This window comes from Castor canadensis, chromosome 14, assembly GCF_047511655.1.
Source record: "Castor canadensis chromosome 14, mCasCan1.hap1v2, whole genome shotgun sequence".
NCBI classification, from domain to species: Eukaryota; Metazoa; Chordata; class Mammalia; order Rodentia; family Castoridae; genus Castor; species Castor canadensis.
Genome location: NC_133399.1, coordinates 10,939,964 through 10,964,729, shown reverse-complemented (window position 1 = coordinate 10,964,729; position 24,766 = coordinate 10,939,964). Strand labels below are relative to the sequence as shown.

The following is a 24,766-nucleotide window of genomic DNA, read 5'->3' as shown; positions in this document are numbered from 1 at the left end:
ATCAATGCTGCACGACATGCGTGAACTCACAGTGAAAAGAAAACCCTCTTCTTTGAGTGACTTGCAAGGACAGGAACAATTACTGAGCAGAAACCCTATGTTTTGGTTTGAATATGAAATGTCTCCCACAGCCTCATATCAAATGCTCAATCTCCAGTTGGTGGCGCTATTTGGAAGGTTTAGAAATGTTAAGAAGTAGGGCTTCAGAGATCAAAGGAGGTCATGGCTCTGAGGACTTTGATTGCAAACTACAACACTGTGACCCCCCAACAACAACAACAAAAACCCACCAATGCACATACAGGAGTTTCCCATGACCACCGTCCTGAGCTGTTGGGGACCAGTGGGGCCAAGCTGCCTACAGGACTCTGGATGACAGAGGTGGCCGCTCATGTCACAATGGAGAGCGACACTGGTCCCGGCTCTGGCGCAGCCCCACCCTGCGGCTCAGAGCAGCGTGGGCCAAGAGGAAGCCCACTCTGTAGGTTTTATCAGCCACCCCTGCTTCTGGCTGGTCCCCCGCTGCTTCTCTGCGAACCCAGCCAAAATCTCAGGATTTCCTGGCTTCCCAGAGTCGTCCCCAGGCTCCTGCATTCAAGAAATACAGAACCAAGGAAGCTGGGCCTCTGGGGCAGCTCTGCTCAATGGAGACGGAACAAAATACAGTGGAGCCTAAAACGAGGTTGCAGCTGTGGCCCGGGGAGTCTCTTCCATCCGGGTCCTCATTCCACCATGAACTAGCGCTCCTGATTGGCTACTGTTCCGAGTCCCTCCCCCCGTGAAGCCTGAGTGACAGAAGATGGAACCAAGCTACCTGGCTCTGCAGTATCCAAAGGACAGATTCCACTTACTGCTCCCTTCAGCCCAGTCTTCCTCCCCTTGGGCTAACATGGCCCAGCCTGGGTCTAATTGCATTGAGCCGAACCACTCCAGATGTTAGAGACCAGTCACTTGCTTTTTACCATGTCCTATGAACAACTTATTCTGTCACTTGAAATGAGTACTTTTATTACATTTGTGGCGCTGGTGGAATGGTCAAGTGGTAGACCACCTGCCTATCAAGCATAATACCAGAGTTCAAACCTCAGGACCGGAAAAACAAAGCTTCTGTGATTATAAACCAGCTGGATACTAATTTGGCAATAGGGGAATGAATATGAAGGACAGACCATGGGAGGTCAAGGAGACTCTTCTCCTCCCTAGTGAATGCCCGTTTGCATCTAAAAGGCATCTCTACCCTCAGGCAATACAAAGAAGGCTATAAAACCCCAAACCCCAACCCAATGGATGGAATTACCAGTTTCCAGGTCCCCCTGCATTCCCCAATATTCAGCCTTTCTCTTCTCTTCTCTACAAATAAAATCTTTCTGACCTCTGCTGTTGCAGTCTGTCTGTGTTTTCATTCTCAGAGCAGGCTCAAGAACCCTGAGCACCTGAAATTCCTGTGCATGTCATCCCTCCATCATATTTTGTGATGCCCAAAGGGACCAGCTGTCACCTGAGGTCGGTATAGGTTATGCCAAACTGGGAAAGGCTGCCTAGGAACGTGACCATGATTTGTTCAGCACTCTGGTGGAGTCTATTTTCCAGGAGATGCCCCCCACCATGGCCTAGCTATGGTGGAACTCTCAGGTCGACATTTTCTCTCTCTGTCTTGTTAAGGTGTTAAGGAGGTTTTCTCCCTTGGGAAACTGATGAAAAGCTCCGAGCCCATTATAGCTGCAAGGCAGGCAATCTGAGGGAACTCAGATGCCAGGAAGGGGGGTTCTATGGCACTGCCAATGCTACGTGGGCGGAGCCTGACTTCAGTACACCAAGGCTTTTTTACCCTCTCCTTAAACTCTAACCCTCTCTCTTTCAAGATTTGACCTGCATAAAGAGAAGGCCCGAAAATAGCTGGTGGAAAGGAAAGTTTGTCTTCAAGCCATAAAAGGTGTTCTGGCCAGGGCACTCCCTGGTGTCACCCAAAGGCTGGAGACACAACTTCCTGACCCACCCTGAGGCTCCAAAGGCAGCTAAGTCTCGGACCTCTCCAGCCATGTCCAAGGCAAGTGGTCAATCACATCTCTTATGCTTCCTTCATGGTTTCCAAGGCCTGAGAGTGGAGGTCACCCCTTGCTTCCAGTGCTCCAGTACTGCCTTTGGGCAGGATTGACCTGGACAGCAGTGGTGACCAATAAACCTCATGTGTTCACTCTGGAAACTCTCTTTTCCCCCAACTCTCAGCCTCTCCTTCCCTTTTCCCAAGTAGTTCAGGGTGAGTGTCCCCCTCCCCGCTTTGCTCTAAACAGCAGTGAGCTTCTTTCTTTAGGGAGTTTGGGAAAAATCCCTACAGGCACCAGAAAGTACTAGTCTCTAACCTAGGTTTAACTGTCTTTGTCAAACTTCAGGTTAACTGGTTAAACAGGTTCCACAGCCTGCCCTCAGGGAAAGAAAAAAAAAAGTTAAAAGGCAAAAATCTCAGGTCTTCTCCATATTTTCCCCTTACCTGAGCAAAAGCCTTCAGATGCTCTCTCTTTCTCTTTTCATAAAAAGCATATATGCCTCACAGAATATATAGGGGGACAAAAGTCTACTTCATCAGGAGTCCCCATCCACACCTCTACAGGGGTCCTCCCTCTGACCATGCAAGCCCTCTTGGTTACTTTGATAGAGTTATTTTTAAATGACAAGCCTTCAGCTGGTAGAGGAGAACCAGGCCTACCTGGGCTGCAGGGCAAACAGGCAAGTCAAAATAGATAAGAGATTGGTCAAAGATCATCTCAGGGGGGTGGCCGCACCTTAAATATCTGTAAATCCTCCACAACTTTGGCCACAGGTGGCAGTGGAAGGAGCAAGGGAGAGAGGGACGCCCTCTACCACTGGGGTTTCTTCTCATCTGGGGACACTTAGATAAAAGGAGAAACCTCTGTTAAGGGGACCAATTTTCCCTTGTTTCCCTTTTCAGATGGGGAATCAAGACTCAAGGATCCAGGAAGGATCCCCCCCTTGCCTACTTATTAAAACATTGGAAAGACCTTGATCCAGAAAATCTTTAACAAAAGTGACTCAGGTTTTACTGCACCCAGGCTTGGCCACAGTATCCTCTAGGAGATGAGGAAACATGGCAGAGGGAGGGAGCATTAATTATAATACCATTCTTCAATTAGATATGTTCTGTAAAAAGGAGGGAAAGTGGACTGAAGTTCCATATATTCAACAGTTCTTTTTCCTAAGAAATCACCCAGAATGGCTGAACAAATGCAGGCTAGATACCCAGACCATGGCAACCCTTTGCAAAAAAACCCCAAACTCCTTTGAACCAAAAAACCCATCTGATGCTCCATCAGCTCCCTTTCTTCCCCCTTACCCACCTCACACACCAGACACTGTCCCACAGGACTTTACCTCCTCCAGTTAATTCCTGGAGGGGACAGGGCTCACGTTCCTTTTAGAGTGAGTGAACTTAAAGAAATAAAAAAGGATTTAGGAAATTACACAGAAAACCCAGATCAATACATCCAGACATTTACAGAAGTTGTTGGGGTCCGAGGTCGACCACCTCTCAGAGGAACAAAAGACACTCACGATAATGTAAGCCACAAAGCGAGGTTTATTTCCAGCCAGCTGGGGTCTGGGTATCCACCTGACACAGCGGGTTTCAACGAGGACCCCGAATGCAAAGTTCAGGCTGCTTTTATATTTTTTAAAACATTAGTCATGGTCACACAGCAATTTTTATGGCCCCTGGGGTCACATATTTCTGATATCACCCGCATCCTGGTGGTGGGGCAAGATTACTTGAAGATTATTTATCAGGAACTTGATAAACACCAGGTGTCTTAACTCATTGACTCACATACCGTTTAGCAAGATTAATCAGAAACAGTCCCTGTTCCCAGAAACTGTCCCACCTCCCTTTGTTCCAGTAAGTGGTGGCTTGGGTCATGTTAGTCATGGCCAGTTTCAGGTTGAGTGGGCTGCAAGCCTCGAAGGTACCCTAACATTCCCCCCTTTAGTTGTTCATAATGAGGAATCATGCTCATCTAGGTGACGAGCGTAAACATCCTCAGGGCTAGGTAACTTTTCATATTGCTGTCTCAGGACCATTAGTTGGACTGTACTAATTCGATCTTTCACGAAGGTCACTAGCTTATTCAGAATGCAAGGACCAAAGGTTAAGATAAGCAGTAGTATGACCAGAGGACCCACCAGGGTAGAGACCAAGGTAGTGAACCAGGGGGACCTATTGAACCAAACTTTGAACCAATTTTCTTGGGCTTCCCTTTCCCGTTTTCTTTTTGTCAGTCCTTCCCTCACTTTAGACATAGACTCCCTAACTACCCCTGAATGGTCAGCATAAAAACAACATTCCTCCCCTAGGGCTGCACATAGTCCCCCCTGCTGGAGGAACAATAAGTCTAGGCCCTGTTAGTGAGTATCCAGGTTTGCTTATAGGGCTGGTGAGAATTGGTTTCTGTGAGGCTCCTGCTCTGGGCATTAAGCAATATCAGAGCGACCAGCCAACCCATCCGTGGCTGCTCTTGAAGACTCTGCATGTTTTCGGGGTCGCAAAAGCTTCGGCTTCAATGGGTTATCTGGGTGCTGCCATGTGGTTCACTCTCTAGTGTCTTTCTGTTTTTGCTGACTGGCTTGACACATGTGGGCGTGATGGACCCAAGGCCTGACGGCGTCAACCTTAAGAGCAGTGGGGGTAACCAGAATGACCAGGTAAGGGCTTTCCATCTTTCTTCCAGAGTGCGGGCTCTGTGTCTCTTTACCCATACCCAATCCCCTGGGACGATGCCATGCTCCAGGTTTGATGTGTCCTTTGTCTCATACAAGGCACGCACTATGGGCCAGATTTCATGTTGGACCTCCTGTAGGGCTTTTAAGCTGGCCAAGTAATTTGGGGCCGTACTGGGGTCTTGGTCCAGTAGGGTTCAGAAAACAATGGGAGGCGGAGCCCCGTATAGAATTTCAAAAGGTGTCAATCCATGTATATATGGTGAATTTCAAACCCAGAAGATGGCATAGGGTAGGAGGGCCACCCAGTCTCCGCCAGTCTCGATGGCTAATTTAGATAAGGTCTCCTTCAGGGTCCGATTCATTCTTTCTACCTGCCCTGAGCTCTGGGGGTTATATTTACAATGTAGTTTTCAATTAGGCCCCACTGCCTGGGCCAGCCCTTGTAGGACGTTACTGATGAAAGCCGGACCGTTATCAGAGCTTAGAGTCTCAAGGATGCCATATCTAGGTATGATTTTCTCCAGCAAAACCTTAGCTACAACCTGGGCAGTCTCTCGTTTTGTAGGAAAAGCTTCCACCCAGCCTGAGAAGGTGTCTATCAGAACCAACAAATACCTATACTCATACCTTCCCGGCTTCACCTAAGTGAAATCCACTTCCCAGCTCCATCCTGGCACCCTCCCCCGTACCCATGTACTTGTATGTAGGAGTCCCTTTTTGCTGGGTTTCATAGCCTGGCACTGGCACATTGATCCACAATCTTTTGAATCTGGGCTGTTTGGTGTGGGATCCGGAGGCGGGCCGACTCAAGGAGGGCGAGTAGTTTCTTCTTGCCTAAATGGTTGGCTCGATGTAAATTGGAGAGGAGAAACAGTCCTAACTTTTCAGGAAGGATCAGACGCCCTTTGATATCACGATACAAGCCTTGCTGATTGGGCTCCGGGTATCGGTGATCTTGGACCCACAGTTTGTCTTCCGGGGTGTACTCAGGTCGCGGTGGCAAGCATGGAAGCTTGGGCATGGGTAAGGTCAGTGCTAGGGTCGTGGAGGCCAAAACAGCATTTTGGGCCACTTCGTCCGCATGCTGGTTCCCCGTAGCTTCCGGAGTCTGGGCAGATTGGGGACCAGGAACATGTACAACCACAACAGCTTGGGGCTTCTGCACCGCAGTCAATAGTCTCTGGATCTCTGGGAGGTTACATAGCTCCTTTCCTTCCGCTGTAATGAAACCCTTTTTCTGGTAGATGGCGCCATGTACATGGACAGTGCCGAAAGCGTAACAGCAGCTCACTGTTGGGTAGGGCTGAGTCCTGGAGATCGGGACGCACTTGGGTGATTTCAGCTATAATCTCCTGACAGTCATGTAGAGGGGCTTCCAGGTCTGGATTTGGCAGCAAGGTGGTTGGGTTCAGAGAGACTGGTTCAGAGAAGAGGATGCGGGGAGCATCCAGCAAGAGCCCTTGGTAATGAGTCAGTCAGGCGTTGATCATTCATCTACCTGGAGGGTGCTTTAGGACCCCCTCTACTGCATGGGGGGTTACCACCTTCAGATGTTGCCCAAAAGTGAGCTTATCTGCGTCCTTTACCATTAGGGCAACTGCCGCTATTATTCGCAGGCATGGGGGCCAGCCCGCTGCAACTGGGTCTAACCTTTTGGATAGATAAGCAACTGGACGCTTCCAGGGCCCTAGGTGCTGCATTAGTACCCCTTTCACTATCCCCCTCCTTTCGTCTACAAAGAGGGTGAAGGGCTTTAGAGGGTCTGGCAGTGCCAGGGCCGGGGCTCTCAGGAGGGCAGTCTTGAGCTCCTCAAAGGACTTTTGTTGATCTGGCCCCCAGGCCCAAGGGGCCTTGTCCTTAGTTGCCTCGTATAAGGGTTTTGCCAGTTCAGCATACCCCAATATCCACAGCTGGCAGTAGCCCGCCATCCCCAGGAACTCGCAGACTTCTTGAGCAGAGGTGGGGACAGGGAATCTGAGAATAGTTTCTTTCATAGCATTCATTAACCATCTGGTTCCCTCTTTTACTTCATACCCCAGGTAAGTGACTGTCTACAAATTTGAGCCTTCTTTGCACTGGCCCGATAGCCCAACTTCCCCAGCTCCTGGAGGAGGTCTCCAGTGGCTTGCTGGCACTCAACTTCAGATGCAGCTGCCAGAAGCAAGTCATCTACATACTGCAAAAGTGTGACAGAACTGTGGCTCCAGCGATATGAGTCCAGATCCTGATTAAGAGACTCATTGAACAGAGTAGGGGAGTTTTTGAAACCTTGTGGAAGTCTAGTCCATGTTAGCTGTCCGGGGGTTCCCAAATTTTCATCATGCCATTCGAAGACAACAATGTGTTGACTGTTGGGTGCCAGGGCTATGCTAAAAAAAACATCTTTCAAGTCCAAAGGGTATACCAAACATGGGAGGGGGGCAGGGCACTCAGGAATGACCAGAAAGGAATGGGTCACCTGATGTTGGCCCAAATCCACCTGATGCTTGCTAGTCCATTGATATGCCTTGGACCCAGTGGCTCCCTGCACGAGACTAATTTTCTGGGACAGTGGCTCAGTAGGTTTATTAAGGACTGAATATTGGGCCCCTGTGTCCACCATGCTTTCCCCCTGCATTATTGCCTTTACCTTAGCCAAATTGGTAAGGTGGCAAGCTGCCGCCCGGAGGCCTACCATAAGATTCTGCTCCCTACCTTCTGCATCTCCATAGTCCCAGTCGGGTCTGTTTAAAGGAAAATGATCATCAATCAGGTTTGGCAGGGTGGTCGGTCATCCATTGTCACCAGGGACATTCCTTATGGCTTCAGTGAGAATCCACTCCCGTTCCTCGGTGGTGAATAGAGTCTTAAGGAGCTGCTGACAGTCATCCCATGTGGGACTGTGAGTATGCAAAATGGACTCAAACAGATCAGTCAAGCCTCTAGGGTTCTCAGAAAAAGGAGGATTCTGGGCTTTCCAGTTGTACAGGTCACTACTTGAAAAAGGCCAATACTGATAGGTGCATCCCCCATCAGGACCAGCACCACCCAGGGCCCACACTGGGAGGATGGGGGCCCTGGTGGAAGTGGAGGAGGGCTCCTCCTCTGGGGTTTCCTCTTGCTGCCTATGGGGCCTGAGTCCCCTCACTAGTCCAGAGACCGGGGGTGCAGATGGGGAGGCTGATGAGTGGGGAGGCTCAGGCGGGCCAGCTGCCTCTGGCTGGAGCAGCACGGCAGCAGCATATGGTGGGGGATTTACTTTAAAATCTAAGTCTATCAAGGACGGATGGAGAATTGGTTCTTCCTGTAGAATAGGCTTTTTAGGGGATGTAACGGGAATGGGGGTGTTCCCCGACATGGCCAGTATTGTAGGCCGGTCTGCAGGTGACTCATGGATAAATGGCTGCAGCCAGAAAGGAGGGTCCTCTACCAAAGTCTGCCACATAAGGATATAAGGATATTGATCAGGCTGGCAGTGAAGACTGAGTCTATTAATGATGTCTGACGTCTCAGACCTTCTTAATCGTGTCCAAGGAGAAGGTACCTTGAGGAGGCCAGCCTACATTGAAGGTTGGCTATTCTGCTGAACAAAGGGTGTTAAACTTACCTTTCTTAATTTCCACACCATAATTGTGTCCCTTAGCACGGGTTTCTGAAAAATGACTCAGAAAGAGGGTCTTAGGAGTTACCTGAGTCTATCCCATGATGATCAGAAGAGAGGGACAGAGGAGACAACAAAGAACAAGAGAGACAATTCCAGCAGACAAACAAATTCACACAGGACTCTCTAACATGCACAAGTACCAGCCGGTCAACCAGACTACTCTCACAGGTGTAATTCCATTCACACCAGATTCAGGATCCTTATCCAAAGACCACCCAAATGGCATCCACTGAGGACGTCGGTGCAGTTCCTGACTGTCGGGGATGTCTCCCACAACTTCCAACAGTGGAGCCTCCAGGGTTGTAACCCCTTCCTTCCACTCAATGAGAATTCTCAACCAAATTCAGATGGGGACTGTAAGTCCCTCCAAATGGAGGTGGCCAATCCTCCTTCTGCGGTCTTTCTCAAAAAACCTCAGTATCGGAGGCTGTTTGTTCCTCTCAGGGAGGGGCCGAGATCTTGGTGGAACCTCCAGATGTTGGGGTCCGAGGTCAACCACCCCTCAGATGAACAAAAGACACTCACGATAATATAAGCCACAAAGCGAAGTTTATTTCCAGCCAGCTGGGTTCTGGGTATCCACCCAAGGCATCAGGTTTCAACGAGGACCCCGAATGCAAAGTTCAGGCTGATTTTATATTTTTTTAAACATTAGTCATGGTCACACAGCAACTTTTATGGCCCCTGGGGTCACATATTTCTGATATCACCCGCATCCTTGTGGTGGGGCAAGATTACTTGAAGATTATTTATCAGGAACTTGATAAACACCAGGTGTCTTAACTCATTGACTCACATACCATTTAGCAAGATTAACCAGAAACAGTCCCTGTTCCCAGAAACCGTCCCACCTCCCTTTGTTCCAGTAAGTGGTGGCTTGGGTCATGTTAGTCATGGCCAGTTTCAGGTTGAGTGGGCTGCAAGCCTCAAAGGTACCCTAACAAAGTCAGTCAAAACTTTGAACTGAGCTGGAAAGATGTAATGCTATTGCTATCTCAGACCCTCACTTCTTTCTCCGGAGAAACAGTGGGTTCTAGATCAGGCAGTCACAGCTGGAGACAATTATCACTTAGATAAAAGCAGCCCTACAGGCCTGTCTCCTACTGGGCCCTCACAGGAGGAGGAGGGGGAGGGAGAAGAAAGACAAAGACATTGGATACCTAAAAAGGAACCTCAATTCCCAATTCCAACAGGAGATCTGGCAGTACCTAGGTATGACCCTAAGTGGGACCCTGAAAATTACAAGGATGAATGCTAGGATTACAGGCATAAGCCACTTTTGCTGTCTAACAATGATTTTTTTTAATTAAAATACATCATGATGTGTGACCTTCATCTGCAACATACCAATATTTGCTATGTTTGTTGTGATATGACCTAGAAAATACACTATTATACAAGCTAAAATACTTGAGTTGTAAGGCAGAAAACAAGATGATTAGGCATTCCATGGCTGGCAAGGAATCAGAGCTGAATCAATCCCATGCATGACCAACTCCTGTAACTAAGAGAAGGGACAGTGCTGATGCAAGCAATGGCCTCACCTTTTTTTATTTGTATATTACATGAATGATCATCACACACTGGCCTATTCTCCTCTGTTTTCTTTTCATATGTATGTGCTTCATTTTTTCAACTAGCATACCTTAACAATATGAGGGGATTTCATTGTGATTATGTCATACATGCCTACATGGCTTGAGGTATATTGAATCCATTTTGGTACTGGGTGATCTAGTTCCAAAATTCTACATATTATCTGCTTTCAAACACCATTTATTGAAAAGACATTCTTTCTGCCAATGTAAGATTTTGTCCTTTTTGTCAAAGATAAGATGGGTGTAACAGTGTAGGTTTATTTCTGAGTATTCTGTTTTTGTTGTTGTTTTTGCCAATGCCTGCAGTTTCTCTTACTGTGAGTTCCTTGCATAATTCAAAGTCAGGTGTTGTGATAACTACAGCATTGCCCTCCTTTTTTTTGTGCTCTGGGGTTGGAACTCAAGGCCTCATGTTTGCTAGGCAGGTGCTCTTACCACTTTAGCCAATCTGTCAGGCAATTTTTGTGATGAGATTTTTTGAGATAGGGTCTCACAAAGTATTGGTTGGGACTGACTTCAAACTGTGATGCTCCTGATCTGTCTCCTGAGTAGCGAGGATTACAGGTGTGAGCCACCAGTGCCTGGCTATGGTACACTCTCTAGAGTCATTTCAGGACAGGACCACATATACATTTACACCTGAAAATAGGGATAACATGACCCATTCTTTTCTGATTTGTATCCCCTTCATTTTTTTCTCTCATTTTGATTCTCTGGCTAGGAATTCAAGCAATATATTGTACAAGAGTGGCTGGAGGGAACACTTTTTCTTCTTTAGAGAATTCTTTTTTTTTTTCCTTTTTCTTTTATTATTCATATGTGCATACAAGGCTTGGTTCATTTCTCCCTCCTGCCCCCACCCTCTCCCTTACCACCCACTCTGCCCCCTCCCTCTCCCCCCCACCCCAATACCCAGCAGAAACTATTTTGCTCTTATTTCTAATTTTGTTATAGAGAGAGTATAAGCAATAACAGGAAGGGACAAGGGTTTTTGCTGGTTGAGATAAGGATAGCTATACAGGGCATTGAGTCACATTGATTTTCTTTGGAGAATTCTTGACTCACTTTTTCCATATTCTATCTTTTATTTTTATGTTGCATTATTTTTACTTTTATCTATTTCTTTAGATTTTGGTCATTCTTGATTTTTTTGGTTTGTTTTATGGATGGATTTGAACTCTGGGCTTCACACTTGCAAATTGGGAATGCTACTGCTTGGGCCAAACTTCCAAATCCATTTTGCTCTGGCTATTTTGAAGATGGGTTCTCTGAAGTTATTGCCAGGGCTGGCCTCAAACCAAGCATAGTGTCAAGTATGCTTCTATTTCCTAGAAGACACTGCTGAGAATTTGTGTAATTTCTTCTTTAAATGTTATGCAGACTAAAGCATTGGGACAACCCAGGCTGACTCCTCTCTGCCTTGGGCCACTATTGCTCATTGAGCCAATGTATTTAATACGTACCCTACTTCCTGTATTCTAGCTCCTCATATAAGTTTTAGATGATGGGTTCTTCCTATGGATTGATTAATTTCATCCAGGTCATTGGATTTATGGGCATGGAATTTTTCATGATGTCCATTGTGGTGATTTTCAAGTGCATTCTATTATTACTACCAGCCTTCCATTTATGAGCCCAATTAGTAGTTTGTGTGTTCTGTTCTTTTTTTAAGTATCTTGCCTAGTCAGATGGGGTTTTCAGTAAAGAATCCTTTGGTTTTATTGATTTCCTGTCTTTGATCTTATTGACATCTTTGCTAATCATTGCTTCCCTCTGCTTGATGTAGCCTTGTCTCCATCTTCTTTCAGACTTTCCCTAATGTAGATGACATTAGGTCTTTCTTCTCTTCTAGTATATTAGTTTCTTCCTTTACATATGTCCCTAGAACTGTGTCCTCTGAATTCTATGAATTTTGGCAAGATGTATGTTCAGTTGTTTTTTTTTTGTATTCTCAGTACTTTTTTTTTCTGGCAGTAGTAGGGTTTGACCTCAGAGCCTCATGCTCCCCAGGCAGGTGATCTACTATTTCAGCTCTTCCACCAGCATACAATAAATTTCTCAGGGGACATCTCTTTAACATGTGCATTATGAAGAATTTTCTGCTTTAATCTCCAGTTGTTTGGAAGTTTTCCAAATGTTCAATTCCAGTTATATTTTAGTATTGTCTGAGAGAATGCTTCATGTGATTTCTATTCTTTTAGGTTTTTCAAGGTGTGTTTTGTAGCTCAGAGTGTGGTCTGTGTGGGTGAATGTGCACATGACCTTGAGAATGATGTGTACTCTTCAGTTGTTGGAATGGAATTCTGTATTACCAAATGACTCCAGTTAATGGATGACACTGTTCATTTCTACTATATCATTACTTTCTGTTGTCACCTGGCAATGACTGATAGATGTATCTTGACATCCCCAAATACCGTTGTGCAACTGTAATGTTCAGTTCTATGTGTTGTTTAGTCATGTAATTTGATCCCTGTTTATGTGTCTACATATAAGGGATTGTTGTGTCTTGTTGAAGAACTTCCTACTTTGTCATTATTGCATTCTTGTATTCTTTCTATTTATCTTGAGTTGCTACTTTCTGGTTGGACTGGAATTATAGCTTTTTCAGGTTTGAGCTAGTGTTAGAATTCTATTGCTCTGCATAATTTTATACGTCATCTATTCTTGACATTACTTTTATTTTTAAAATATTTATATGTTACTCAACATATAAAGAAGCTATAATTTAAAACATAATATTTTGAAAAACCTATACAGACTGGTGAAATTAGGCCCTCACCAGATACACTTCTTCTCATACTTATAATTTCATTGTGATTAGAACACCTACATTCTATCTGGGCATCAGTGGCTCAACCTGTCATGCTAGCTTCTCAGAAGGCAGAGATCAGGAGGAACACAGTTAGAAGGAAGCCTGGACACATATTCTATATTGATTATTAATACCTTATATAAACTGTTGGGAGATGGAGACTTTTTTGTGGCAGTGTGTTGGAACTCAGGGACTCCTGAGGCTTGCTAGGCAGGCACTTTTACTGTTTGAGTTATTCTGCCAGCCCTTATTTTAGGTGTTTTTGAGACAAGATCTCTAACTATTTACCTGGGCTGGCTTCAAAGAGGATTCTCCTGATCTCTGCCTCATGAGTAGGTATGATTTATAGGCATGAGGCACTGGCACCCAGCTTGCAAGTGATATTTTCAGTCCTTTGACTAGTATCTCTTCAAGTACTCATGTCTTTATGTGTAAACTGATTTATCAAGAAAAAAACAGAGTTAGTTCTTTTCTTCTAATAAACTGTATCACTGTTGTTTAATTGGCATGTTTAGATAACTCACATCTTGAGATAACTGATAGTTAGATTAACAAGTAGCATATTGTAGCTGTGTATTTTATTTTATTTGAGGTACTTGGGTTTGAACTGAGGACTTCATTCTTGATAAGCAGGTGTCTACCATTTGAACCATGTTTCCAACCTTTCTAATGTTTTTCATTGAAACAATTGGTTACTGAAAATTATTGTGAGAACTTGGTAGGGCTTGGGAGGAGAAATCTCAAATATATGATGTGCTCTACACCTGAATCTCCTCTAGAATTTACATCTTAAAGTACTGTCCATTTAGACCTCAGCAGTTCATCTGCTGCAGATCAAGTTTTCCTTTCCTTGTTCACCTTATGAGTTTATGTTCCAGTAAATTACTATTCACTAGGTTGATCTATTTACCTTGCCAGTTTGGTGACACTTGCTTGCCTGTTGACCTTAGTTGTTCAGGGTCTTTGTTTAAATTCCCCATGTATTTCTGCATTGTCATTTTATATAATTGAGCATTTTATAGGATTCCCTTGTCTTGGTTCTTAAATGTTTGTAGTGACTCCCATGTGGTAGCAGTATTCAATTACAACTACTCTAAATCCAGGTTAAAATAACACTATGCTACATGAGAGGCAGCACAGAGACCATACAGTGTTCCCAAATTCCCCCCCGCCCCCACCCCACAGACCATTTACAACCAGTACTGGTGTTGTGCATGCTGTTGTCTGTTTTGAGTTAATTATGTTTTGGTTGTGAGAATCAACTAGTCAGGTCTTTCCTGTCAAAGGAATTAATGCGTAACTATCAGTGTGTAGATGCAAGCTAACCTCCCCAAACTGATGTTTACATGCTTTGTGAAATGTTGCTTAACACTGCAAGATTCTCACAGTCAAAGAGCTGTTTGTCACCAGATGTCCTAATCTCAAATTGCTAGCTTATCATATTGAAGTTTCATTCTTTTGAGTATGTCAACTCCTCCTCTAACTATGTTAGGGAAAATGACATCCCCTGTCCCCTATCTGCAAGGGTCCTTGAGAAATCAGTCACTGAGCTATAAACCATGAGTAATCACAATCTCATTGAATTATGAAATATCACTGTCACAATACCTTGCCCACATCCCAAACAACAGCTTGCCACAGGGTGTTGTGATCCCAAGTATAGATTAGTCTTCGTGAGGGACAGAAATCACGTGAGGAATATAACTTGCATGGATAGTTCACTCAGTGTGCTCTGCCTATCACACTATGTTCTGTGACTGCACCCTTCTTCAGAAATAAAACTTTTCTTTTTGTCTTGCTGAGTGACTCCTGAGTGTTTCTTGGATCACTGTTTGGAAAAGGCACTTGAAAAATGGTCATTTCTATAATAACATTAATTTAGCTTACTCTGTAAGCTAATACATTTTTTGGTGTGAATGAAGTTTGAACACAGGGCTTCCAGCTTGCAAAACAGGGACGCTACCATTAGAGCCACAGCTGCAGAACATTTTCCTCTGGTTATATTGGAGATGGGGATCTGGCAAACTACTTCCTTGGGCTGACCTTGAACCTGTATTCCCCAGATCTCAGCCTCTGAAGTAGCTAGGATGACAGATGTGATCCACTGGCACCTGGCTAAGCTAATACTTTTACATTGTATATATTGCAGATATTTTTGTTTTACCTTGTTGTTTGCCTTTTACTTTCAGTAATTTTAAAACATTTAAATTTCTCTACCCACTCATCCTTATTTCTTTTCTTAGGAAGAAATTTTATTACATCCAAAATTGCTGTGAAAATGTTTTAAATTTTATCTTTTCCATCCCAATTTATAATTTTACTATTGTCGAGGAGACAGATACAAATACAATGCATGTTCCCATGTAAGAAGAACTTCATCCCTGCCTTGTCTGTTCTTGAAATTTATAGGGCTGGCAGAGTGACGCAAGTGATAGAATGCCTGTCTAGCAAGGGCATGAACCTGAGATCACAGGCAAGTGCCACCACAGAAAATTGTGATTTCTTCCACTATTGTATGTTGCCTATTCTATTGTGAATCAGGGTTCTCTAAGCTTGTCAGCACATTGAAGACTATTTATCCTCATTATTATGAATTTCACAATATCTGAGCTAGTGCTGTAGTGTTCTGAAAACCACACTTTCAATATATTTTATGTCTATTTGGGAAGCTGTCTCCATAAAGAATCTCAACTACACTCACATGTGAAATAGCTAGTTGATGTTTACAATATGTTGGAAAGTATAATTTAAGAGTCCCCATAATGACACCACTCTGATCACATCTGTGCTTTTGCCATCTTGAAGAGCATCCACTTGGTTCATACTGAAAAGTTCTAGCAGCATATAAACCAATACTTCTCATAAGTTATTAAAAATTAAAGGCTTACTAATGTCCCTTTCCTTATTTCTCGTGTTCAAGTTGAAGGGAGGCTCTGAATCTAAGGAAGAAGATCAATGTGGAAACATGTTCAATCCTACTTTATGAACAGCAAAACTCCTACAGGAAAAGAACCAAATGAAAGTCATCAGTCCTTCATTTAGAAATATGCCCTTCAGAATGCACACAAACCACAAACCTTGTGTCTGGTATGGAGAGAAGCTATAAATTCCTTACATAAATTTAAGGAATGTGGAAAAACCTTCAGGTTTCAGAAAAATGATAGGACTAACAGTGGACAGAGGAGCCATGAAGTTATATGATGTGGGAAAGACTTCAATTATTCTGTTTTCCATCATAAGTCTGAAAGATCTCACACTGAAGAGATAACCACCGTACATCAGCAGTGTGGCAAAACCTTTGATTCTACCGGTTACTTTAAAACACATGAAAGGATTCAAACTGCAAATCACCTTATGCATGGAATCAAAGTGGCAAAGTCATCTTTCCTTTGAGTGATGGTCAATACCATGAGAAAATTCATACTAGAGAAGCTTTTGTATCTAAGCAATGTGGAAAAACCTTCAGTTATTCCAGTTAGAGGAAAATACAGGAAAGAATTTACACTGGAGAGAAATCCTATGTGTGTAAACAATGTGGCAAAGCCTTCTTTTACTTTAAGCAAAACGTGGGGACATACAAAACTCACACTGAAGAGAAACTACATAAGTATTGTGGAAAGTCATCCTTTCTTTGAGTGCCTTGCAAAGACACAAACAATTACTGAGCAGATACCCTATGTTTTGGTTTGGGTATGATACGTCTCCGATAGACTCATGGGTTGAATGCTTGGTCCGCATTTGGTGGTGCTTTTTTGGGAATTTGTAGAAACTTTCAGAGGTAGGGCCTCAGTGTGATTTTAGTTGGGAGATAGGCTCAAGCAGCAGAGTGCTCAACCAGCAACCCCTTAAAGCCAAAGAAAACTCTAGAAATGACCAGACCTTGCAGTGCCCTATTGAATGACAGGGTTGGTGGCCAAGTTCAGAGAGAAGCTGACTTGGTGCCCCCAGTCACAAAGTTTCAAGGTAGAATAGTTGGACCTAAGCCAGGCAGCACCCTATGTCACCCCTAGACTTCATATATACAGTCCCTTAGCTCTTTTCCCTAAGACCCTCCCATCCATTTGGGAGCTTTGCTAGCCTTTCAACAAACTTTGCCCTTGATTTACTCATAACTCCTGGTCTGGTGTCTTCAATGGTCAACTTGTCAGGACACATACTAGGGATCAACAATCCAGGTTAAAGAACAGAAGTTTAAGGGTCAGTGGGAACAGGCTGGGATGGAAAATCAGAGCAGGAATAGTAACACTTGTGTAGGGTTCACATTCTTGTCATTAAAGCAAGCTAAGAGATGGCGGGGTAAAGGATGTCATCAGTTGATGGAGACACATATGTTTTCTACGCACTGTTTTCTCTACAAGGAAACCATCTGAACTCCTGTGCTGCTTGCTTCAGTTGGCTGTCACCTGAGTAATCCAGATGGGTTATGCTTCCCAAAGGACTGCGATGCCTTTGGTTAGACATTTACTACATCTGTGCTAGGAAGAAGAGAAGAAAAAACATAAAATGAAAACATTAGTACAAAGTCCAAATTCCTATTTTATGGGTGTAAAGTGTCCAGATTGCTACAAGATTACCATAGTTTTCAGTCACATTCAAACAATGTGTTTTTGTGCAGGGTGTTCAACAGTGCTGTGTCACCTACAGGAGGAGAAGCCAGGCTAACAGATGGTTGATCATTTAGTAGAAATCAAAATTAATGATCTGAATTTATGTTTGCTCACAGAAATCCTTATAAATTTAGAGAAAAGATCATTACAACTGAGGAACCTCAATCAGACACTGTAACTAAAAGGAAAGACAACACACATATTACTAACACCAGTGACAAAAGTGAGATCTGTACTAATTACATGGACAGTAAAAGGACCATCCACGGATGTTGTGAACAATTCCAAACCCATAAAATTAATAACATAAATGAACCTATTCATGAAAACAACAAGCTGTAAAAGTTGACATAAATTGCTGGAGATGTGGCTGAAGTGTTAGCGCACCTGCTTAGAAATCCTGAGGCCATGAGTTCAAGCCCCAGTATAAAGGGAGGAAGAAGGAAGGGTGGGAGGGAGAGAAAGAGGAGAGGAGAGAAAAAGAGAAGGTAGGGAGGGAAGGAGGGAGGAAAGAAGGAAGGTAGGATAGCTTGAGGTGGTTGGGGTGGAGATTTAGCTAGTAAGAGAGTGCTACTCAAGAAAATGAAGTACAGTTTGAGAAGGAATAAATAAAACAGAATCTAGTTCACAAATGTCTATGTGAATGATCCCAAAGTACCAACAAAAACCCCTGAATTAACAAAGGATCAAAGCACCAGGTGCCTGAAGCTCATGCCTGTAATACTAGCTATTCAGGAGGCAGAGATCAGGGGGATCACAGCTTAAAGCGAGCTTCTGCCAAATCGTCCACGAGACTGTATATCTTGAAGAAATCTATTCCCCCCAAAAATTCAGGCTTATGGAGTAGCTGAAAATATAGTCCCTGCGTTCTGAATTCAAACCCTAGTACCACCAAAAAGAAAACAAAGGACCAAAGAAAGGTTGGAGAGTACCAGGTTAATTTAGAAAAACTCTTCATTTTATCATTATTTACTATAAAATGCACACAAAAATAGGACTGGAATATAGCGCAGTGGCAGACTGCTTGCCTAGCAAGCCTGAAGCCCTGGGTTTGATCCCCAGCACCAAAAAAAGAAAAGACAGAAAAAATGCACTCAAAAACAAATGCAGAGGGCTGGTGGATTGGCTCAAGTGATAGAGCACCTTCTGGCAAGTGTGAGGCCCCAAGTTAAAACCACAGTACTATGAAGAAATAAAATAAAAACAGAACACAATTAGAGCATAAGGAGACAGAGGGAGAAAGAGAAAGAGATGAAGAGGAAGAGGAAGAGAAATAGTTTCACATAAAATAAAAGACCACGTATGAGGTGGGTGTCGGTGACTGAAGCCTGTAATCCTAGCTCTGTGGCAGGCTGAAATCAGGATGATTGAGGTTTGAGGCCACACCAGGCAAACTCTTCTGCAAACCAAGTCTCCTAAATAATCAGTACAAAATGGACTGAGGTCTGGATGAAGCAGTTTAGAGCCTGCTTTGCAATCATGAAGTCCTGAGTTCAAATTCCATCTCATAAAAAAGGCAATATATGAAAAATTCAACATAACAGGAAATGATAATGCAAGATACAATCATACAGGAAAAAAGGTTTCACCCTAGATGGACAAAACACATGGGTTAATTCCAGAAGGTGTCAAATCACATAATAAAAACAGCCACAAAATCTCTGCTCACAAAATCATATACTATGAAAACTCCCCACTAAATTTGAATTTATCCACAATGAACAAATCAGGAATTACTTTAGCATTTGATTAAAAACATTCTGGGACTGGTAGGTGGCTCTACTAGACACCTGCCTAGTAAGTCTGAGGCCCTGAGTTCAATCCCCAGTAACATCAAACAAAGCACAGAAAAGTTTTCTGGCACATTTATGATATACGAATGAAAACATGAATTAATTCAAAATTCAAAAGGAAAAACAAGTAAAAATCTCCTTAGTGATAAACATAAGGTAAAGCGATAAGGAAAGTGCAAATATTCCATCCTTTGGTCTCCTCTTGGTGCAAATGTAGATGACATCAGGGAGACACCCAACAAGTGACAAATGGTGAATTTATTCACCTGTGTGGTGATCCCTTCATGTTTATATTCTCATTTCATCTATGTATTAAACAAATGAGTCATTTCAACAATTGTTTTTGCTCTTCAGACCTCAACATTCCTTCCACTCAGGTTCCAAACAAGAAAATCACCATTGTATGTGGCAGAGTGGCTCAAGTGGTAAGAACATCTACCTAGCAAGTGTGAAACCTTGAATTCAAACCCCACTGCCACATACATACACACACACACACACACACGAATTCAAAAGAAGTAAACTAGCAAGAAGGTGGTGAAAATTAAAGTAGAAAAAAATAGAATCCAAAAGAAGATTTTTTGTTTTGTTTATTATTTTTTTGTGAGACTGGGGTTTGAACTCATGTCTTCATGTTTGCAATGCAGGCAAGAATGATTACTTAATGATCAGTGAGTTCCAAAAGAATACAGGTAAACAACTGAATGAATTAAGGAAGATAATGCTCTACCTCAATAAGAAGATAGAGATTTTGAGAAAGACAAATCTTGGAAATGAAAATCTCATTAAGTCAGATAAAAATTCAGGTAAAATTTACACCAACAGAATAGGTCAACCAGAACAAAGAATATCAGAGCTTGAAGAGAACTCTGATTTACCCCAACACTCAGACAGTAATAAAGACAAAAATTAAAAATGAACACAACACACGCATATCTAAGATACGATTAAAAGAACAAATATACATGGACGAGGGAAAAGAGTACAGGCTGAAGTCATAGAAACATATTCAATCAAATAACAGCAGAAAAATTCCCAAATCCTAGGAAACACATGGCCATTTAAGTTTTTTTTGTTGTTGTTTTGGTGGTACTGAAGTTTGAACTCAGGACCTCACGCTTGCTAAGCAAGCACTCTACCACTTAAGCCACTCCACCAGCCCAGCTGTAGGCATTTAGTTAACTGTCAAATTATAGTATTAAAAAAATACCTGCAAAAGAGATAGGCAAGCCACATGTAAAGGCAAACCTGTTAGACTAACAGCAGATTTCACAGCAGAAACAGTTAAGGGGACATGGGTATGAGCCCATTCCTCTTCCTACTTCAAAACTCTCAAAGCAATATGAAAACTGACATCAACAGAGGCAGCTCTTAACAGGGGTAATCAGAGGTGTGAAGTGATTGTAGATATGACTAAAATAAAGGGCAAGTGACTATCTTATTGCAAGGACTGGAAATGAAGAACTGAATTCCTCAGAATGGTTCTAAACTCATGAGATATGTATCCAAGAAAGACTAGGCAGAAGTAGAGGTCGGTAGAATGACAGGAGATGCTTTAGTGAGAAGGAGACTGACAGGCTAAGATGCTTAGATTTGACTCCACTGCCACCTATTCTATTCTGCCTGATGTGATGTAAGACTTTCACAAGTGTCCATCTTCACAGACATACGAAATGTTTAGAAAGAGGCTTAGTAAGAATGTCATACTGCCTAACAAGCCTAGCAAACATGAGGCCCCAAGATCATGCTCCAGGACCACCAAAAATAAATAAATAAATAAATAAATAAGAAAAAGAAAAGAAAAGGTCCATCAAATGCTGGGTGCTGGTAGCTCATGCCTATAATCCTAGCTACTCAGGAGGCAAAGATCAGGAGGATCATGGTTGTAAGCCAGCCTGGGGAAATAGTTGGCAAGACCCTATCTCAATAAAACCCATCACAAAAAGGGCTGGTGGAGTGGCACAAAGTGTATGTCCTGAGTTCAAACCCTTGTACTGCAAAAAAAGAAAAAAAGAATGCCATAACAAAGTTAGACAATATTATATTCTATTCACACTCTGAAAAGATGCATCTCAGTTTATTAAAGATTCTGAGGAGTCTCAGACATGTGTAAAAACTGCTTCCAAGCCTACCTGAGGATTTTTCACTCAACTATTTACTCATCTTTCTGAATGTGGATTGTAAGATATTGTGAAAAATATTTCTTTTAAACGAATAAGCTGACTGGTACCACAGGATAAGATATAACCCTAGTCATTGGCTCAACTCAATAAAGGGAACTTGGCTGGAATGAAAACAACTGGTTCAAGCAAAGAGAGATGCTTGGAGAAGTGGAGATGTCTATCTTCTGTGGACTCTCCTGACTCAGCTCAGAGACTTCAAATCAGCAACCCACTGTGAGTTTGAATGTGTCCCCCCAAAGTTCAGGCCTTAGAAGGGTACTCCTAATGCAATCTATTGAGAAAGTGAGACTTTGAGAGGTGCATAAGTCAAGAAGTCTTTTCCCTCACTAATGGAATGTTATCAAAATGGCAGTGGGTGAGTTCTTGCTAGGATAGAGTCATTATAAGTGCTGTTTCCCCTTGCTTCTACCATCTCACCCATGCTTCTTTGTCCTTCTGCCATGTATCATGCATCACAGAAGACCCTATCAGATTTTGGTGTCATGCTCTTAGACTTCCTAACCTGAAGAACCCTAAGAGGAAGGGACTGTTGAAGCACTACAAGTGGTAGCATGCCTGCCTACCAAGCATGAGTTCAAACCCCAGTACTGAAAAAAAAACCCATAAGAAATAAATTACAGTCTTTATTCATTTCCCAGTGTGAGGTATTCTGCAATAGCAACAAAAAATGTACTAAGACACTCATGCTCTTGGTTGAGATAAGAAGCCATTATTCCAATGAAAGATGTTTTAGGGCTGGTGGAGTGGCTCAAATGGTAGAGCACCTGCCTAGCAAGTGTGAGTCTCTGAGTTCAAACCCCAGTACCCCCAAAAAAAGATGTTTAAGAAAGTCGCCATCCTGGGAGAGAACTGGAGAGCAGAAGGCCTTCTACAGCACAGACACTCTTGGGGAGGTGTGGTAAGTTTAGAAAATTTAAATTTCCCAGGAGACAGAGGTAACCCAGTACAAGGATCAAGTGCCTGGATGGAGATACACATCTGCATTTCATCCCAGCTCCAGCTGTTGTGAACATGGCACATTATGAATGTTATGTAGCCTCAGCTGCTTCAGCTGGAACCTGGAGCTCAAACATAACTGCACCTCATGAAGCCCTTGTGTGGATTCAAGAGTCTTACATGCAGACAGAGGCCTGTGCACTGGAAGCACTCACTGAAGATTTATGAAGTGTGTGATGACAGGGCATTGAGCACACACTTGGAACTTTGGCACTCTTGTAAGAAGAGTATTTCTGGTCATCAACACATGAACTGAGAATCAGGTCTGCAACAGACACAAGGCCACATAGATGAATTGGTCTCATCCTTTTTCTTAGGGTACTTTGACTTTTGGCAGAAAAGTGGACTGATGAGGACAGAAATATAAGATGTCCTCAATGTTTGAAAATGTTAAGACAGGGATAATTGGTTTGGAGCATGGTATGGTTTGGATATGAAACGTATCACCAAATATTCATGTGTTAAAAGCATATTGGTTTCTTTATGGGTTTTTGTCTTTTTCCTTCTTTTTTTTGTCCATACTGGGTTTGAACTCTGGATCTCATGCTCACCAGGCAGGCACTCTACAATTTGAGCCATGCCGCCGGCCCTTTTTTTGTGATGGGTATTTTTGAGATAGTGTCTTATGAACTATTTCCCAGGGATGGCTTTGAAACATGATCTTCCTGATCTCTGCCTCATCAGTAGCTAGGGGAACATTTAAACTAATTTCTTCTAGATTTTTTGAAATATATAATACTTTAACATTCTTTATAGTGACACTATTATGCAAAAGAACATCAGAAGTTGTTACTCCCATCTAACTATAAATTAGTACACACTGCTAAGCACCTGTGGCTCATGCTTGTAATCCCAGCTGCTTAGGAGGCCAAGATCAGGAGGATTGAAGTTTGAGGCCAGCCCAGGCAAATAGTTCAAACACTAGTCCTATGAAAAAAATGCTAACTATGCATAAAATCAGCAATTCTCCAGCTAAATGATTAATAAATAAACCTTAGTAATGTGATTTCCACTTCTGACAGTGTGAGGTCATCAAGAGACTCAATGGCTCAAGTCTGTAATCCTAGCTACTCAGATCAGGAGAATGACAGGCAGTTTGAAGCCAGCCTGGGGAAATAGTTCATGAAACCTATCACAAAAAAAAGGATCGATGGAGTGACTCAAGAGGTAAGAGTGACTTGCCTAGCAAGTGTGAGACCCTGATTTCAAACCTCAGTGCAGAAAACAAACAAACCCAGTGCTGCCAGTAAAACAAAAAAGCAAGCTTTGGTAAGATATCCTGAATAGAGAAGGTGAACAAAAATCTTTAATCAGCCTATACCTCCTAAGAATGCACCCAGAATTAAAGCCTTATAAAAGTAAAAAACACAACCAAGGTATCAGTTAAAACAAGTATTTTCATCTTCCTTTGAAATTTTCTCATGTAGTAGAATACTGACAAGACATGTCTTACAAAGAGTTTGGTTCATAGCCAGGCATGGGTGGCTCACTTCAGGACTGTATCCGAGATATTTGTGAGGCTGAGATTGGGAGGTTAGTGGATCAAGGCCAGCATGGATAAATAGCTTGTGGGACCCCATCTCCAAAATAGCAAGAGCAAAAGACTGGAAATGTGGCTCAAGTGGTAGAGTGTCAGAGCCAGCAGTGGGATCATGCCTGTGTGATTTGGCATCTGGCCTTGTGAGGAAGCTACAAGGAACTGAGGCAAAGGTCTCAGGACCAGATGTCTAGAAAAACAACAGTGCTCAAGGTTCCCCAGATGGCTTTGTGTCCTTCAGATATAAATAAGAAGGTTATGCTGACCGTGGGCTCCTCCTGCCTCCCAATTCCCATTTTAAAAGAGACATAACAAAGACAGAGTTAATATTAACTGTGTTTCCTTGTACTAATATAACCTTGACACGTAATAGTTGGCATGCATTTTCTGAAAAAATGCTCTCTGTGAAAAAACAGCTTATAAAAAGCAGAAGTGATCTTTAATAAAGTGGCTATTGAGCACAACTTGATAGTCCCCTCATCTTTTTCAGCTCCAATCACCCAGGTCCTGCTGATAAATGGCAACAGAAGAGCACCTGCTTTGCAAGTGTGAAGCCATAAATTCAAACCCCAGTCCCACCAAAAAATAAAGAGATTGGTACAAATTCATTTGTGTAGAAAGTAAGAGAAATCATAAACCTGAAGAAATCTTTAAACAGTCATAAATATGTATATTTTTATCATAGGTCAATCTGATGGTAGATTTCTGGACTACGTGTCTCTAAATTTCACTCTAAGCTAGCTATGGTGGCTAACACCTGTAATCCTAGCTACTTGGGAGATGGAGATTGATAGGACCTCCTTTTGAGGACAGCCTGTGCAAAAAAAAAAAAAAGCCAACGTTTGAGAGACCTCATCTCAATCAAT

The 24,766-nt window shown here is 42.9% G+C and overlaps 1 pseudogene; it reads left to right on the top strand.

The window, feature by feature from the left end:
- Nucleotides 1–17,227: 17,227 nt before the first annotated feature.
- LOC141416334 (small ribosomal subunit protein eS27-like) lies at nucleotides 17,228–17,481 on the top strand (annotated as a pseudogene).
- Nucleotides 17,482–24,766: the final 7,285 nt, after the last annotated feature.